Source organism: Panthera onca, chromosome A3 (genome assembly GCF_046562875.1).
Source record: "Panthera onca isolate mPanOnc1 chromosome A3, mPanOnc1 haplotype 2, whole genome shotgun sequence".
Lineage (NCBI taxonomy): Eukaryota > Metazoa > Chordata > Mammalia > Carnivora > Felidae > Panthera > Panthera onca.
Genome location: NC_138341.1, coordinates 101,188,177 through 101,204,997, shown reverse-complemented (window position 1 = coordinate 101,204,997; position 16,821 = coordinate 101,188,177).

The following is a 16,821-nucleotide window of genomic DNA, read 5'->3' as shown; positions in this document are numbered from 1 at the left end:
ATCCAAATCTTGCTGGCCTTAACACAAGGCCAATCATATGAAATAACAATTTAATTTAGTTGTCTTTAATATTTTGTTCACTTTCAACTATACAAAAGCCTCAGATTTACACATACTTTTCAATTTTGTGGTAATAAAAGTATATTTGTTGTGTGGGGGCAAGGATTTGCAAACTTTTTTTTTGTTTTTTGTTTTTTATTATTTTTATTAAAAAAATTTTTTTAATGTTTATTTATTTTTGAGAGAGAGAGAAACAGAGCATAAGTGGAGGAGGGGCAGAGAGAGAGGGAGACACAGAATCCAAAGCAAGCTCCAGGCTCTTAGCTGTCAGCACAGAACCCGACATGGGGTTCAAACTCATGAACTGTGAGATCATGACTGGAGCCAAAGTCAGATGCTTAACTGACTAAGCCACCCACGCACCCCACAGACACTTTTTTTGTTAAGAGTCAGATAGTTATTTGAGGCATTGTGGACCAGACATTTCCTGTTGCAACTTTTTCTTTTTTTTTTAATTTTTTTTCTTAAAGTTTATTTATTATTGAGAGACAGAAAGAGATAGAGCATGAGCATGGGAGGGGCAGAGAGAGGAGGAGACACAGAATCTGAAGCAGGCTCCAGGCTCTGAGCTGTCAGCACAGAGCCCAACGTGGGGCTCGAACTCATGAACTGCGAGATCATGACCTGAGCCAAAGTCAGACGCTCAACCAACTGAGCCACCCAGGCACCCCTGTTGCAACTTCTTGATTTTCAGCTGAGTGGGTGAAAGCAGCCATAGACCATACGTATGACTGGTCATAGCTGTGTTCTAACAAAACTTACAAAAACAGGCAGTGGGCTCCATTTGGCCTACAGGTTATAATTTGCTGACCCCTGTGGCCAGGTGTATCAGACTCTGAAATGGAGATTTGTGTGCAGGAGACTTACTGAGAATACCGTCAGATGACAAGTGTAGGGGGAAGTAAGGCTAGCACAAAGAGAAATAGGCCTAGGATGATGCAATCATAGCACATACCTCAGCTGATCCCATGAGGAGCTCAGTATCAGGGACAGCCCTTTAGTGTTATTCCACCTTGAAGCAAAAGAGGCTGGTCTTTATACCTTGACATGTCCTGGGCAGGGAGGGCAAGGTGTGATCTTGGAAAAGGAAGCTCCCTTAAGGAGAGAGCAGTGCTTGGAGAGGAGGGGTTCAGCTGTGACCTCCCAGCACCTGAGGAACAAATGCCTTCATCTTTTTAAAAACAATTTTTAAATGTTTATTTATTTATTTTGAGAGAGGTAGGGATGGGCAGAGAGGGAGGGAGAGAGAGAATCCGAAGCAGACTCTGCTCTGTCAGCACATGGCCTGACACGGGGCTTGAACTCACAAACCATGAGATCATGACGAGCCAAAATCAGGAGTTGGACATTTAACAGACTGAGCCACCCAGGTGCCCCACAAGTATCTTCATCTTAAGGAAGGATGTGATGGTTAATTTTAAGTCTCAGCTTGGCTGGGCCAAGTGCCCAAATATCTGTTCAAGCATTCTTCTGGATGATTCTGTGATGGTGTTTTAGGATGAGGTTAGCATTTTAATCAGTGGACTTTGAGTAAAGCAGATTGCCTTCCATAAGCATGAGGGTGGGCCTCATTCAATTAATTGTCCTGAATAGAACAAAATAGACTGACCAGGCAAGAGGGAATTTTGCCAGCAAACAGCATTCAGATTTGAATTGTAACATTGGCTCTTCTCTGAGCCTCTAGCCTGAAAGCTCACCCTCCAGAATTTGGACTTTCTAACCTCCATAATCACATGACTCAATTCCTTAAAATAAATCTCTGTACACACACACACACACACACACGCACACATCCTATTCGTTCTGTTTTTCTGAAGAATTCTAATATAAGGGATCTGGGTAAAGCACCATATTTGCTATGATTATCAAGGTAGGAGAACAGAACACATACAGTATGCAGTCTTGCTTTGTAACATTTAAATATTTAAATGCATGATATGTGGGTCTCCATTTGCACACTTCCTCCAGTCCAGTGGTGTGCTAGAGTCAGCTCATACCAGATCTCCATAACCAATTCCATGCATCTCCTCTCAACTCCATGTTTAAATTTTTTAATGTTTATTTATTCTTGAAAGAGAGAGAGAGAGAGAGAGAGAGCGTGCATGAGCGGGGGAGGGGCAGAGTGAGAGAGGGACACAGAATCCAAAGCAGGCTCCAGGCTCTGGGCTGTCAGCATATAGCCCGACGCGGGGCTCAAACTCATGAGCCATGAGATCATGACTTGAGCTGACATCAGACGCTTAACTGACTGAGACACCCAGGCGCCCCTCAACTCCGTATTTAGTCACATCAGTCTGGTAGCCTGAAATTGTCATGGTAAGGGGCGCCTGGGTGGCGCAGTCGGTTAAGCGTCCGACTTCAGCCAGGTCACGATCTTGCGGTCCGTGAGTTCGAGCCCCGCGTCAGGCTCTGGGCTGATGGCCCGGAGCCTGGAGCCTGCTTCCGATTCTGTGTCTCCCTCTCTCTCTGCCCCTCCCCCGTTCATGCTCTGTCTCTCTCTGTCCCAAAAATAAATAAAAAATGTTGAAAAAAAAAATTAAAAAAAAAAAAAAAAGAAATTGTCATGGTAAGAGTATTTATACTATGGAAATCAGCAAACACAACAAATCGGGGCTATTTTTTTGTTTCCAGACAGCTGATTGTTAAACATTTACCTGTATATGACTGCTTAGGTCCCACAAATATTAGAAGGAGGCTTGCCTCCATATCAGCAATTTCACCAGGAAGTTCCTTCTCATGATTCCATCTCCCCTGAGCTCTTGTGAGTGCATTTCCTCTCCATGACCCTCCCAGAATAGAGAAGTAACTCCCCATGGTTGCTTTGCTCTGAGTCCTTTCTCACTCCTTGATTATTCCCTGGTGAGTAGTCCTTGCATTACAGTCCCCTCATTCGAACCATCTGAGATGAATTCCTTTTCTTACTGGGACCCTAATACAAGAAGTGAGTGGTAAATCTGTCTCTTACTTTATGCTCACCCTAAGATTCAATGACCATCTCCCTCTCCCCCTCTCCAGTTCTATCTTTAGAATCAGCAGCTGATAAGCTATTTCATTTTTCATCTACCCTGTCCATTTGTCCCTCTTGACCAAACATACCAATGAATGTGTGCTATGGTTTAAGTCTTGAAACAGACTTCCAAGACACAGTCCAAAGAGAACTCACCATACCCAGTCATTTTGTTCTTTGGCCACCTTGGTTATTTAAAATACGTGTTAGTGTTGCTTAGTGAGGTTAGTTTTGGAATCCCCAAATATATAAAAAGGATACAAAAGCCAACTGTCACAACTAATTGGAAACATTGCATTTAGTTTTAGAAGGCAAGAGTAATAGAAATCACGTGGGGCTGTTCATCTGTTTGTCTCATCTCTTTAAATTACTTAAAAAATCAAAAGCTCTTGTGGTTTCAACCTGTAATCTTATATCCCTGCATGTCCTGACTTACACATCCAGTAATCACTCCTAATAATCGCCCTGGGCTTAGGACAAGAAGGGCTGTTCTAGGCCCCTACACACTGTGCAGATCATGAGAGCTGTCTATTGTCATACAACAGCTTTGAAGTTTGGGATTTTTTTTTTTTTTTCGAATTGCCTCTGCTTTTCCAAGCACCTCTGGTCACACTGCTTCCCTGAGTTGCATTGCATTATTGACTCTAGACACAACATAGCTTTAGTGAGGTTTAATCAAAAAACAACAAAGAGGAACATCTTTTCATTTTCATTAGGTTTTACTAAGCACACATGTCTTTTTGCTTCAAAGAAAGAAAGAGAAAGAGGGGAAAGAAAGAAAGAAAGAGAAAAAGGAAGAAGAAAGAAAGAAAGAAAGAAAGAAAGAAAGAAAGAAAGAAGGAAAGAAAAATCATTTGGGTTGGTCTACCAAATTGTCCCAATAGGAGGGATGTAATATGATGTGATACTGGTAGATATCTCATAAGTAGGCCATCATAAGAAAAACACATTTTTATAAACAATAATAAATACTATGCAATTTTTAACATTGATCAAGTTCTCAGAGAAGGGAGAGGCTTCCTTTGTAGATACATAGGGAATTTGAGGGTGAGGAAGGAAACTGAACTCAGAATAGCAGAGGCTGGGGGAGTGAGGTATCTCTATCTGGCAGGATGGGTGAGGTTATTTGCAGAAACAAACAACTTCAGTCTCAGTGGCTTAAAGCAAGGTTTGTTTTTTACTCATGCTACATGAACAATAGGGGTTGGCTGTTGATATGGCTATCAGAGTGGTGCTGGGAAGGGGGAGGAGCATGTAATACATTCTGTATTAGTTGTTAACATTTCTGTATGGGAGTGACACACATCTCTTCCACTTATATTTCATTGACCAAAAAAGGTCAACGGCCACATATAACTTCACAAGGTATGGGGAAGATCCCTGCCATGTGCCCAAAAAATGGAAGGGCCAGAAATAAGGTGACCAGAACTACTACTCTGGTGACCTGTGAAAGGTAAAGACAGTTGTGAGAATGGCACAAAAGTGCCCATTACCTTTCCTTTTTTCCTGTTTCTTTGTGAGTGAAGAGAACATATATAGTAGATGCTAGAGACTGAAAAACTCCTACAGTTGATCATAATTTAGGGGAAGGAGACACTTCAGAACAAATTTGGAACTTTCCATTTCATGAAAGAAATTTTTGTGTAGTGTTAAATGGCCACACTTGATTATATCAAGTAATGTTATTAAAAATTTTTTAATGTTTATTTAATTTCGAGAGAGAGAGAGAGAGAGATAGAGACAGAGTCAGAGCATGAGTGGGGGAGGGGCAGAGAGAGATGGAGACAGAATCTGAAGCAGGCTCCAGGCTCTGTGCTGACAGCTCAGTCACAAGCTGTGAGATCATGACCTGAGCCGAAGTCAGACACCTAACCAACTGAGCCACCCAGGCTCTCCTCAAATAATTTTAAATGTATTTTAATAGTGATGAAACGTGGCAAGTGAAGATAATGGCTGAAAAGTTTCCCCAGAAAAGCCAAAGCAGGAAGGTCCCTGTGGTGCAGTGGTTTCCAATGCTCTAAGGGACATACGAAGGGAACCCTCCAAGAAAACTCAAGGGGAAATGGAGTGGCAGAGTAAAGTGCAACCTATACATAACTAAGTACTATGAATTGATGAAGAAACATTTATGACTTTCGCATTTTTGTAGTACACTAAAACGGTCCACTGTCAATGTTAGTTCTTGTCCAGGCAGAGACTATGATAACGCATCATGATAAGACATTGTCTTCACGTGCGCTTGGGTGGCTCAGTTGGTTAAGGGTCTGACTTCAGCTTGGGTCATGATCTCGCAGTTCTAGAGTCTGAGCCCCGTGTCAGGCTCTGGGCTGATAGCCCAGAGCCTGGAGCCTGCTTCAGATTCTGTCTCCATCTCTCGGCCTCTCCCCTGCTCATGCTCTCTCTCTTTCTCTCTCAAATATAAAATAAAACAAAACAAAAATTTAAGACATTGTCTTCAGTCATGGATGGGATTTTCACCAGGAAAGCAGGGGTCGTTACAGTGTGTCTACAGCCTGTAGTTCCACATTGGGCACTTCTCTGAGGCATCTCAGATTCTTGTTGCCTTTCATATGCCTAGTCCACTGCCTCTCCCTTCTTCCACAAAGAGGAAAAAAGAGAACTAACAAGATTAATTCATAAATATTTATGGGTTACCAAAAAATCCAATAGCATAAAGCCACTGTCGGTGGAGGGGACATCTACTGGATCACTTCTCCAATGCCGTTGTAGAAACTGTTGAGAGAACTGTCTCATGGCTCCCACTGACCACAGCTGATGGATGAGCAGGGGACACAGGCAGGGGACACAAGCGTGCCCTTAACTTTGGCCAGTCACATTGTTTCTCTGGAAATTTGGAGGTTAAATTATTTAAAGAGGGAAAAAATTTTCTTCTTTGAAACAAATTCAGATTTACAGAAAAGTTGTAATACAGTACAAAGACGTTTGTTTGTCCCTAAATCATATGAGAGTAAGCCGCCGACACGATACCTCATCACCCTTAAACCGTTTAGTGTTTATTTCCCTCAAAGACATTCTTTTATATGACAAAAATTAAACCATCAAAATCTGAAAATCCACACTGATATCTAGCCACCAGTTAATCCTCAGGCCACCCCAGTTCTATCACAGTCTCAGTAATGTCCTTTATAGCAAAAAGGTCCAGTTCAGAATCATCACGTCTCTTTATTAGAGATTGGATTATTTAATGAAGTTTTAAAGTAGCATACAGTAAAACAAAGCCATCTAAAAAGGTATTTAGGGAAAAATAAGTCTCCCCTTTCCCCTGGTTTTCAGAGGCAATCTCTGTTACCAGTTTCTCCTGCATACTTACAGTCTATCATACACAGCTTATGTGTGTACATTGGTGAAGTGGGATGTCAAAATTCCTCTTAGCTCAGGCAAAAAATAAGATCAGATATAGGAGTTCCTCCTTTAAAAATGTTAGATATCCATTAAGAACTTTATTGATTGTCATCAAGACAAAGGATAAAGAAAGGAAGTTTCCAAGTGAATACATTTTCCCAGGTTTTTTTTTAAAGCCTATTTATTTGTTTTGAGAGGGAGAAAGAGAACACAGGAGCAGGAGAGGGACAGAGAGAGGAACAGAAGACATCCCAAGCAGGCTTCGTACTGTCAGCATGGCCTGATGCAGGGCTTGATCCCACATCTTGAGATCATGACCTGAGCCCAAACCAAGAGTCAACTGAGCCATCAAAGTGCACCACATTTCCCCAGATTTTGAATATCAAAGTCATTGACCACCTAGAAAAGACAAAATTTCTTCTCTTGCCAATACTAATATATTGCCAGTTTAATAATTTATTTTTCTCTTTGTAGAAATTAAGGTTCCTTTGTTGTTTAGCTGTTTAAATGCTTGGAACATCTTTTAGATTATTATATAAATCATAAAATAATAGTGTAAAAATTGTTTTTTAAATTGTATTGGTTGGTATATAAGATTCAAAAGTAAATTTCCTAAGCTGTTTTTTTAAAAATGTTTATTCATTTTGAGAGAGTATGAGATGGGGAGGGACAGAGAGAGAGAGGGAAAGTGAGAGAGGGAGAGAGAGAATCCAAGAGGGCTACACACTGTCAGCACAGAGCCCAATGCAGGGCTCAAACTCACAAACGATGAAATCATAGCCTGAGTCAAAATCGACAGTGGGATGCTTAACTGACTGAGCCACACATGTGCCCTTCCTAAGCTGTTTTTAATATTACACTGTATGCAATCATATAAAAGTTTAATTTATCTTCATTTTAATGGTGCTGTGATGAAAAATTTTAAATTCATTTCTGAATCTTAAACAGAAGACAAAAACCTTTAGGGCACCTGTGTAGCTCAGTCACTAAAGCATCTGACTTCAGCTCAGGACATCATCTCACGGTTTGGAAGTTCCAGTCCTTCATTGGGTGAACTTGAGCCCCACTTCAGGTAAAACACAAGCCCCACTTCAGGTGAGCCCTGCTTCTCTCTTTCTCCCCCCACCCCTTTCTGCCCCTCACTCACCTGCACCCTCTCTCAAAAAAAAAAAAAAAAAAAAAAAAAAGAAGACAAAAAACTTTTTTTTCAGTAACATAAAATATGAGCCTGTAACTTAAAACATGGAAACCCTGATGTGGTCATCTTATTCCACTTCCCAATGGGCTAAAGAGAGAGGTGTATAGGCAGTAATATGAGCAAAATAAGATGAATTGAAGAAAACAGGGATGAACAAAAGAGAGTTTCTGAGGACATTCTGGTTCCTGCTCCCAGTCTCTTCCTGAGATTTGCCTTTGGATTCTGTGCTATGAGATCCCACAGGACCCTTATAATAAAATCCACTCTCAGTCTTTTAAAATTGTTGCTTAAGCTAGCTTGAGTTGGTTTCTGTTACATGCAACATTCCTGAGGCATAGGGGAATGGAATGGATAGGGCAATAGAGGGTCACTTGAATGCAAAGAAATCTGAAGGAACACAACAATTACTGGATGGTTTCTGATATTGCTTGGGCTCTCCAAAGGAATCCTAAGGTTGTCCTCGAACAAGTTCAGGTAGCAGACCCAAATGGAAGAAGATAGGTACTCAAATAGTTGTTTTCAAAATTTTTCTTTCATCAAATAATGAGCTACTGTCAGTTTATAGATTAAACTTATTCTTTTACAGTTGTTCCACTACTAACTTAAAGGTCTTTCCTAATTCTTAGTTTTAGTTCAATAATTTCCCCCCCAAATTAAATATTTTTAATATGCTTTATTGGCCATTTCTTGCCTCTCTCATCCAGAAGAACTATTTGAAATATGATAGAGATTATTACTTCTTACTGGTCTAAGAGAAAAGGCACTACTAACTAATTTCAGATTTTAGTAAAAGAGTTTAAAAACTCATGACAGGCTACTCAAGACATAAGCATGTACAGTGATAAAGGATTATGACTCAATTTTAATTTTAAAAAAATTCGTGAAAACAGCTCATAACCCCAAAAGCTAGCATTTCTCACAGCTTTCCCTAACACAATATAATTTGTTAGTCTATTTGCTTTGGCACTCTCCTACAGTATGGAGTTTTCACCTCCACATTTTGGCAAAGTTTGGGCAACCATATTTAAGGCTGAGCACTGACTCTCATTCATGCTTTTTCATTTTCCCATGGGCCTGGTTCTGCTTGCTGTTGGCAACTGCTCCTTCATAAACTTTTCAAGAAAGTGATAATGTGAACCCAGAGATGCTGAATATAGAGTTTGTAACTCCAATGTCAGTGGGGCTTGTAGGACAAAAGGTCCCAGTTGCCTTCGAAGGGGATTTGCCTCATTTCTCTTGACTCATGTCCATTTCCAGAAACCTGGGAAACTTACATTACTGAGTATCTTATTTTGGCACTTTCAAGTTGCAAGCACTTTGACCATAATGTACTGCCAAGAGTTTCTTTAAGAATATGGAGATGGGGGGCGCCTGGGTGGCTCAGTCAGTTAAGCATCCGACTTCGGCTCAGGTCATGATCTCGCAGTCCGTGAGTTCGAGCCCCGCGTGGGGATCTGTGCTGACAGCTCAGAGCCTGGAGCCTGTTTCAGATTCTGTGTCTCCCTCTCTCTGACCCTCCCTCGTTCATGCTCTGTCTCTTTCTGTCTCAAAATTAAATAAATGTTTAAAAATTAAAAAAAAAAGAATATGGAGATGGGAATGCAAGCTGGTGCAGCCACTCTGGAAAACAGTATGGAGGTTCCTCAAAAAACTAAAAATAGAACGACCCTACGACTGAGCAATTGCACTACTAGGCATTTATCCAAGGCATACAGGTGTGCTGTTTCGAAGGGACACATGCACCCCCATGCTTATAGCGGCACTATCAACAATAGCCAAAGTATGGAAAGAGCCCAAATGGCCATCGATGGATGAATGGATAAAGAAGATGTGGTATATATATACAATGGAGTATTACTCAGCAATCAAAAAGAATGAAGTCTTGCCATTTGCAACTACGTGGATGGAACTGGAGGGTATTATGCTAAGTGAACTTAGAGAAAGACAAAAATCATATGACTTCACTCATATGAGAACTTTAAGAGACAAAACAGATGGACATAGGGAGGGGAAACAAAAATAAGATAAAAACAGGGAGGGGGACAAAACAGAAGAGACTCATAAATATGGAGAACAAAGTGAGGGTTACTGGAGGTGGTGTGGGAGGGGGGATGGGCTAAATGGGTAAGCGGCACTAAGGAACCAACCTACTCCTGAAATCACTGTTGCACTATATGCTAATTTGGATGCAAATTTAAAAAATTAAAATTAAAAAAAAAGAATATGGAGAAATAGTCTGCAATAGTCTCAAACCAGGGCAAAATAGTCCATAAAGACTATGGCCCTATACCATTATATTTGTCTTTGCATTAGTTAGGATACAGGTGGAACAGGAAGTAACAGAGAACTGAGAAAATAGTGGCTTGAACAAGGTAGTATTTTATTTTCTGTCACATAGATGTCTTGAAAAAACAGCCCATGGATGTTATGGTGGCTATGCTCCACAAATTTCTCAGGGATCTTGGCTCTTTCTAGCTTACCATACATTATGGCTAGATAACGGAATGTGACTTTTATTTTTTTATTTTTTTTATTTTTTTCAATATATGAAATTTATTGTCAAATTGGTTTCCATACAACACCCAGTGCTCATCCCAAAAGGTGCTCTCCTCAATACCCATCACCCACCCTCTCCTCCCTCCCACCCCCCCATCAACCCTCAGTTTGTTCTCAGTTTTTAAGAGTCTCTTATGCTTTGGCTCTCTCCCACTCTAACCTCTTTTTTTTTTTTTTTTTTTCCCTTCCCCTCCTCCATGGGTTTCTGTTAAGTTTCTCAGGATCCACATAAGAGTGAAAACATATGGTATCTGTCTTTCTCTGTATGGCTTATTTCACTTAGCATCACACTCTCCAGTTCCATCCACGTTGCTACAAAGGTGTGGCTTTTTTTTTTTAAATTGAAGTATATTTGATGCACAATGTTACATTAGTTTCAGGCGTATAACTTAGTGATTTGACAAGTCTATATGTTATGCTATGCTCACCATTTGTCATCATATAACACTTACAATACCTGGAGTGTGGCTTTTGTACTGAGGATCCAAAACAACTTTAGCCATTACCTCTGCATTCCAGGCAGTAGAGTGAAAGACAGAAGAAAGCAAGAGGTAAAATTTACTAGTCTGATGATTTCAAAGAAGGTCCCTACAAACTGTAATTTTCTTCCATACCAGGCTGCAAAGGAGTATGGGTAAATGGTTTTATTATGCAAAGCTTTATGCTTAACTAAAGGATTCTATTACCATAGAAGATGGAGAGAACAAATATTGGGGAACAACCATTGGTCTCACTCATAGTCTCATAAAGTTCTTTGGGGAGCATGCATAACTTTCTCCTGGTCTGACCTATTTAACGATCTCCCTGCATTCTTGCCAGCATTTGGTGTCACTATTTTTTATTTTACATATTCTGATATGTAGTGATATCTCATTCTGGTTTTAATTTGTAGTCCCCTAATGGCTAATGAAGTTGAGTATCTTTTCACATGCTTATTTACCATCTGTACGTTCTCTTCAGAGAAATGTCTGCTCCTGTCCTTTGCCTGTTTTACGAATTTCCTTTAAGCTGTAGAGTTTTGAGAATTATTTTATATTCTAGGTTTCAACCCTTTGTTGGATATGTAGTTGACAAATATCTCCTTGTGGTTTGTAGCTTATCTTTCTATCCTTTAAGAGCTTTTTTCACAGAGCAAAAAAATTTTTGATGATTTATCCACTTTTTTTCTGGGTATATTTCCTCCACTGAGCTACTTTTGTACGTATGTCAAAAATCAGCTGAGCATATTTGTGTTGGTCAATTGCTACATTCTCTATTCTGTTCCACTAACTTATGTGTTTGTCTCTCTGCCAATACTACATTGTCTTGATATAGTAGCTATATAGTAAGCCTTAATATAAGGTAGAGTGGTTCCTCCCACTTTGTTCTTTGTTAAGATTATTTTAACTATTCCAGGGCCTGTACCTTTCATTCTAAATTTTAGAATAAACTTGAATGTGCTTATAGAAAACTTTGCTGGGATTTGGTAGAAATTGTATTATTTTGCACAGTGAAGGAAAAAAGTCAACAAAATGAAAAAGCAACCTACTGAATGAGAGAAGATATTTGCAAATGATATATCTGATAAAAGGCAAATATCCAAAATACATAAAGAACTTTCTACAACTCAGCAGCAACAACAACAAAAATAATTTGATTAAAAACGGGTAGAGGGAAGGGGGAGCTAGATGGCGGTGTATAGGAGGACCCTAAACATGGCTGATTCCTCCAGTACAGCTAGATAAATATAAAATCATTCTAAATACTCATGAAATCAACCTGAGGACTGATGAAACAAACTGCACAACTAAGGGGAGATAAGAGGCCACTCTGAGGAAGATAGGAAGTGTGAAGAAATGGATTAGATAGCAGGTGCTGCAGAGGGTAGGGAGCCCTGGTTGCAGAGAAAGGGGAGAGAGAATGAAGCAGACAAGGATAAGCACAAGGAGAACACTTCCTCAAAGTCATTGGGAAAATGAGAGGGGCTGAATTTTGTGTTTTTGCCACTAGTAGAGCTCAAAGACCTGGAGTTTCAGAGGTCCCCAGGCTTGGCTGTGATAGAGACCTGAAGACACTGCCCTACTCTTGGAGGCAGGCAAACAATCTCAGGGGCAGACTGTGCAATCTGAAGATCGCCTAAGCGGTAAGGGGAAAGACTGTTTTCTTTGGAGCACCTCTCTGGGGACAAAAGAGAAAACAGGAGCCATTTCCCTTCCCTGCCCCTCAGTGTAGGTGCAGAGACACCTACTGAGGGCAGCTAACTGGGACATGGGCTGTTTTGTCTGTTGGCTCCAAACCCCATGCCCCTGAGTTCTGGTATGACTACACTTCTGGGTGAAACTTGCATCAGTCCTAGCACAGTGAGACCCTTTCTCAGAAGACCAGTGCATGTTCCTGCCATAACCAAGTACCTGAATTGTAATTTTGAAAGTCAACAGCCTGGCTAGGGTAGAGCCCAGGGTGTGCTGTGCTGCTCTAGGTGGTCAAGCAACCCAGAGACAGATCATGTGAAATCACCGATCTGAAAAACACCTGTGATGCACAAGGGGAAGTTGTTCACTTCTCTGAGAGTGTTTCCTTGAGAGCAGCAGGCATGGATTCCCCTCTCCAGGGTAAAAAGAGAAGACTGGCACCATTTCCTTTCCCTGCCCCTCAGCATAAACCAACTTCAGTAAACAGCACAACGCTAACACTGGCAGCCTAAACTGCTCACACCAAGTCCCACCCCTCTGCTCTGTGCAGGTGTTGCTTTTCTCCTGCAAGTGTGCCTGAGGACCAGTGCAACAGGCCCTTCTCCAAGAAGACCAGCACAAACCCACACACCACATTCATGGGCCATAGAGTTCTACAAGACCTTCATATCTAGTGGAAATAGCATCAGTTCTCTTTTAGCAAGTGGACCAGAGCATATCTAGTTAAAACTTGCTACACTCTGGCCAAGGTCCAAACACTCCCCACTACAAGCAAGGAGAAACTCTGCAGATGACTGACCTGAGGGATAGAGCAGCCATAACATAGCAGCTGAGGGCATGCAGAGTCACTTCCTGAAGCACCAGTCCCTGGACATTATATGACCTCTTCTTCATAAAGTCATTACTCTCAGGAACCGGAAATTAAGTCTTTCCTAACACAGAGAACACAGAGACTTAGACAAAATGTCAAGATTGAGGAATTCATCCCAAAAGAAAGAACAAGAAAAGGTCATGGCCAGGGGTCTAATCAAAACAGATACAAGCATATGCTTGATCTAGAATTTAAAGCAACAATTATAAGGATACTAGCTGGGTTTGAGAAAAGCATTGAAGACATCAGGAAAACCCTTACTATAGAGAAAAAAACGTAAAAAACATATCAGGCCGAAATGAAAAATGCAATAACTGAGATTCAAAACCAACTGGTTGTAAAGACCACAAGGATAGATGGAGAGGAATGAATAAGTGATATAGAAAATAGAATTATGGGGGGAAATGAAGCTGAACAATAAAGGAAAATAAAAATCTTAGATCACAAAAGTAGACTTAGTGAACTCAGTGACTCTATCAATTGTAATGATATTTGTATCATAGGAGTCCCAGAAGAAGAAGAGAGAGAAGGGGGCAGGGAGAAGGTTTATTTGAGGAAATTATAGTTGAAAACTTCCTTAATATGGGGAAGGAAACAGGCATCCAAATCCAGGAGCCACAGAGAACTCCCATTAAAATCAACAAATGCAGGCCAACACCAAGACATATTGTAGTTAAATTTGCAAAATATAAAGAAAAAGTCCTAAAGGCAGCAAGACAAAAGAAGTTCCTAACTTATAAGCAAAGACCAATAAGGTTAGCAGCACATCTCTCCACAGAAACTTGGCAGGTCAGAAGGGGGTGGCATGATATATTCAATGTACTGAATGGGAAAAATATGAAGCCAAAAATATTCTATCCAGCAAGGCTATTATTCAGAATAGAAGGAAAGATAAAGAGTTTCCCAGACAAACACACATTAAAGGGGTTTGTGACCACTAGAACAGCCTGAAAGAAATATTAAAGGGGACCCTTTCAGTGGAGGAGAAACACAAAAAGCAACAAAGACTAGAAAGGAACAAAGAAAATCTCCAGCAACAGTGACAAAAAAAGTAATAAAATGGCACCAAGTTCATATCTATCAATAATGACTCTGAATGTAAATGGACTAAATGCTCCAATAAAAAGACATAGGGTGTCAGAATGGATTAAAAAAAAACCCAAGACCCATTTATATGCTGTCTACAAGAGACTCATTTTAGACCTAAAGACACAAGCAGATAGAAAGTGAGGGGATAGAGAAATATTTATCATGCATATGGACATCAGATGAAAGCTGGAATAGCAATACTTACGTCAGACAAACTAGATTTTAAACCAGAGAGTGTAACAAGAGATGAAGCAGGGCACTATATAATAATAAAGAGGTTTATCCAAAAAGAAGACCTAACAATTGTAAATATTTATGCTCCCAACTTGAAATAACCCAAATGTATAAAACAACTAATACCAAGCATAAAGGAACTCATTGATAATAATACAATAATAGTAGGGGACTGTAACAGCTGACATACATCAATGGATAGATCATCTACACAGAAAATCAACAAGGAAACAATGGTTTGAAAGATACACTAGACCAGATGGACTTAACAAATATATTCAGAACTTTTCATCCTAAAGCAATAGAATACACATTCTTTTCAAGTGCACATGGGGCATTCTCTAGAATAAATCACATACCAGGTCACAAATCAGGCTTCAACAAGTGCAAAAAACAAGTACAAAAAGATGGAGATAATACCATGTACATTTTCCAAACACAATGCTATGAAACTTGAAGTCAACCACAATAAACAATTTGGAAAGACCAAAAAGACATGGAGGTTAAAGAACATCCTACCAAAGAATGAATGGGTCAACCAAAAAATTAAAGAAGAAATTTTTAAAAATACATGGAAATGAATGAAAATAAAAACAAAACAGTCCAAAACCTTTGTTATGCAGCAAAAGCAGCCATAAGAGAGATGTACATAGCAAGACAGGTGTACCTCAAGAAGCAATAAAAATCTCAAATAAGCAACCTAGTCTTACACCTAAAGGAGCTAGAAAAAGAACAACAAATGAAGCCTAAAGCCAACAGAAGAAGAGAAATAATACAGATTAGAGCAAAAATAAATGATAAAGAAAAGAAAACAGTAGAACAGATCAGTGAAACTGGGAGCTGATTCTTTGAAAAAATTAATAAAATTAATATACCCCTAGCCAAATTTATCACAAATATAAGAGAAAGGATCCAAATAAATAAAATCACAAACGAGAGAGGAGAAATAACAACCAACATTGCGGAAATACAAACAGTTATAGGAGAATGTTATGAAAAATTATATACCAAAAAATTGGACAATCTGGAAGAAATGGATAAATTCCTAGAAACATAACATATAAACTACCAAAACTGAAACAGGAAGAAATAGAAAACTTTGACAGACCAACAATCAGCAAAAACAAATTGAATCAGTAATCCAAAATCTCCCAACAAACAAAAGTCTAGGGCCAGATGGCCTCATAGGGGAATTTTACAAAACACTTAAAGAAGAGTTAATATCTCCTCTTCTCAAACTATTCCAAAAAATATAAATGGAGGAACAACTTTCAATCTCATTTTATGAGGACAGCATTACCTTGATTACAAAACCAGACAAAAGCTCCACTAAAAAAGAGAACTATAGGCCAATATCCCTGATGAACATGGATGCAAAAATTCTCAATAAAATACTAGCAAATTGAATCCAATAGTACATTAAAAGAATCATTCACCACAAAAGAGTGGTTCAATATTCATAAATCAACCAATGTGATACACCACATTAATAAAAGAAAGGATAAGAACCATATGATTCTTTCAATAGAGGCAGAAAAAGCATTTGACAAAGTACAGCATCTATTCTCGATAAAAACCCTCAACAAAGCAGGGGCAGATGGAATATATCTCAACATAATAAAGGCCATATAGGAAAAAAAAAAACACCCCACAGCTAATATCATCCTCAATAGGGAAAAACTGAGAACTTTTCCTCTACAGTTAGGGAGAAGACAGGGATGACCACTGTCACCACTGTTATTTAACATAGTGCTGGAAGTCTAGCCCTGGCAATCAGACAACAAAAAGAAATAAAAGGCATCCAAATCAGCAAGGAAGAAGTCAAACTTTTCACTACTTGCAGATGAATTGATACTCTACATAGAAAACCTGCAGGACTCCACTAAAAAACTGCTAGAACTGAGACACTAGTTCAGTAAAGTCCCAAGATATAAAATCAATGTACAGAAATTTGTTGCATTTCTATACACCAATAATGAAGCAGCAGAAAAAAAAATCAAAGAGTCAATCTCTTTTTACAATTGCATCAAAACCCGTAAGATACCTGGGAATAAACCTAACCAAAGAGGAAAAGATCTGTACTCTGAAAACTATAAAACCCAAGGGCGTCTGGGTGGTTCAGTTTGGTTAAGTGTCCAACACTTGATTTCGGCTCAGGTCATGATCTCACAAATTGTGAGATCAAGCCCTGTGTCAGAGTACAGGCTCTGTGCTGATGATGTGGAGCTTACTTGGGATTTTCTGTCTCTCCCTTTCTCTCTGTCCCTCCTCC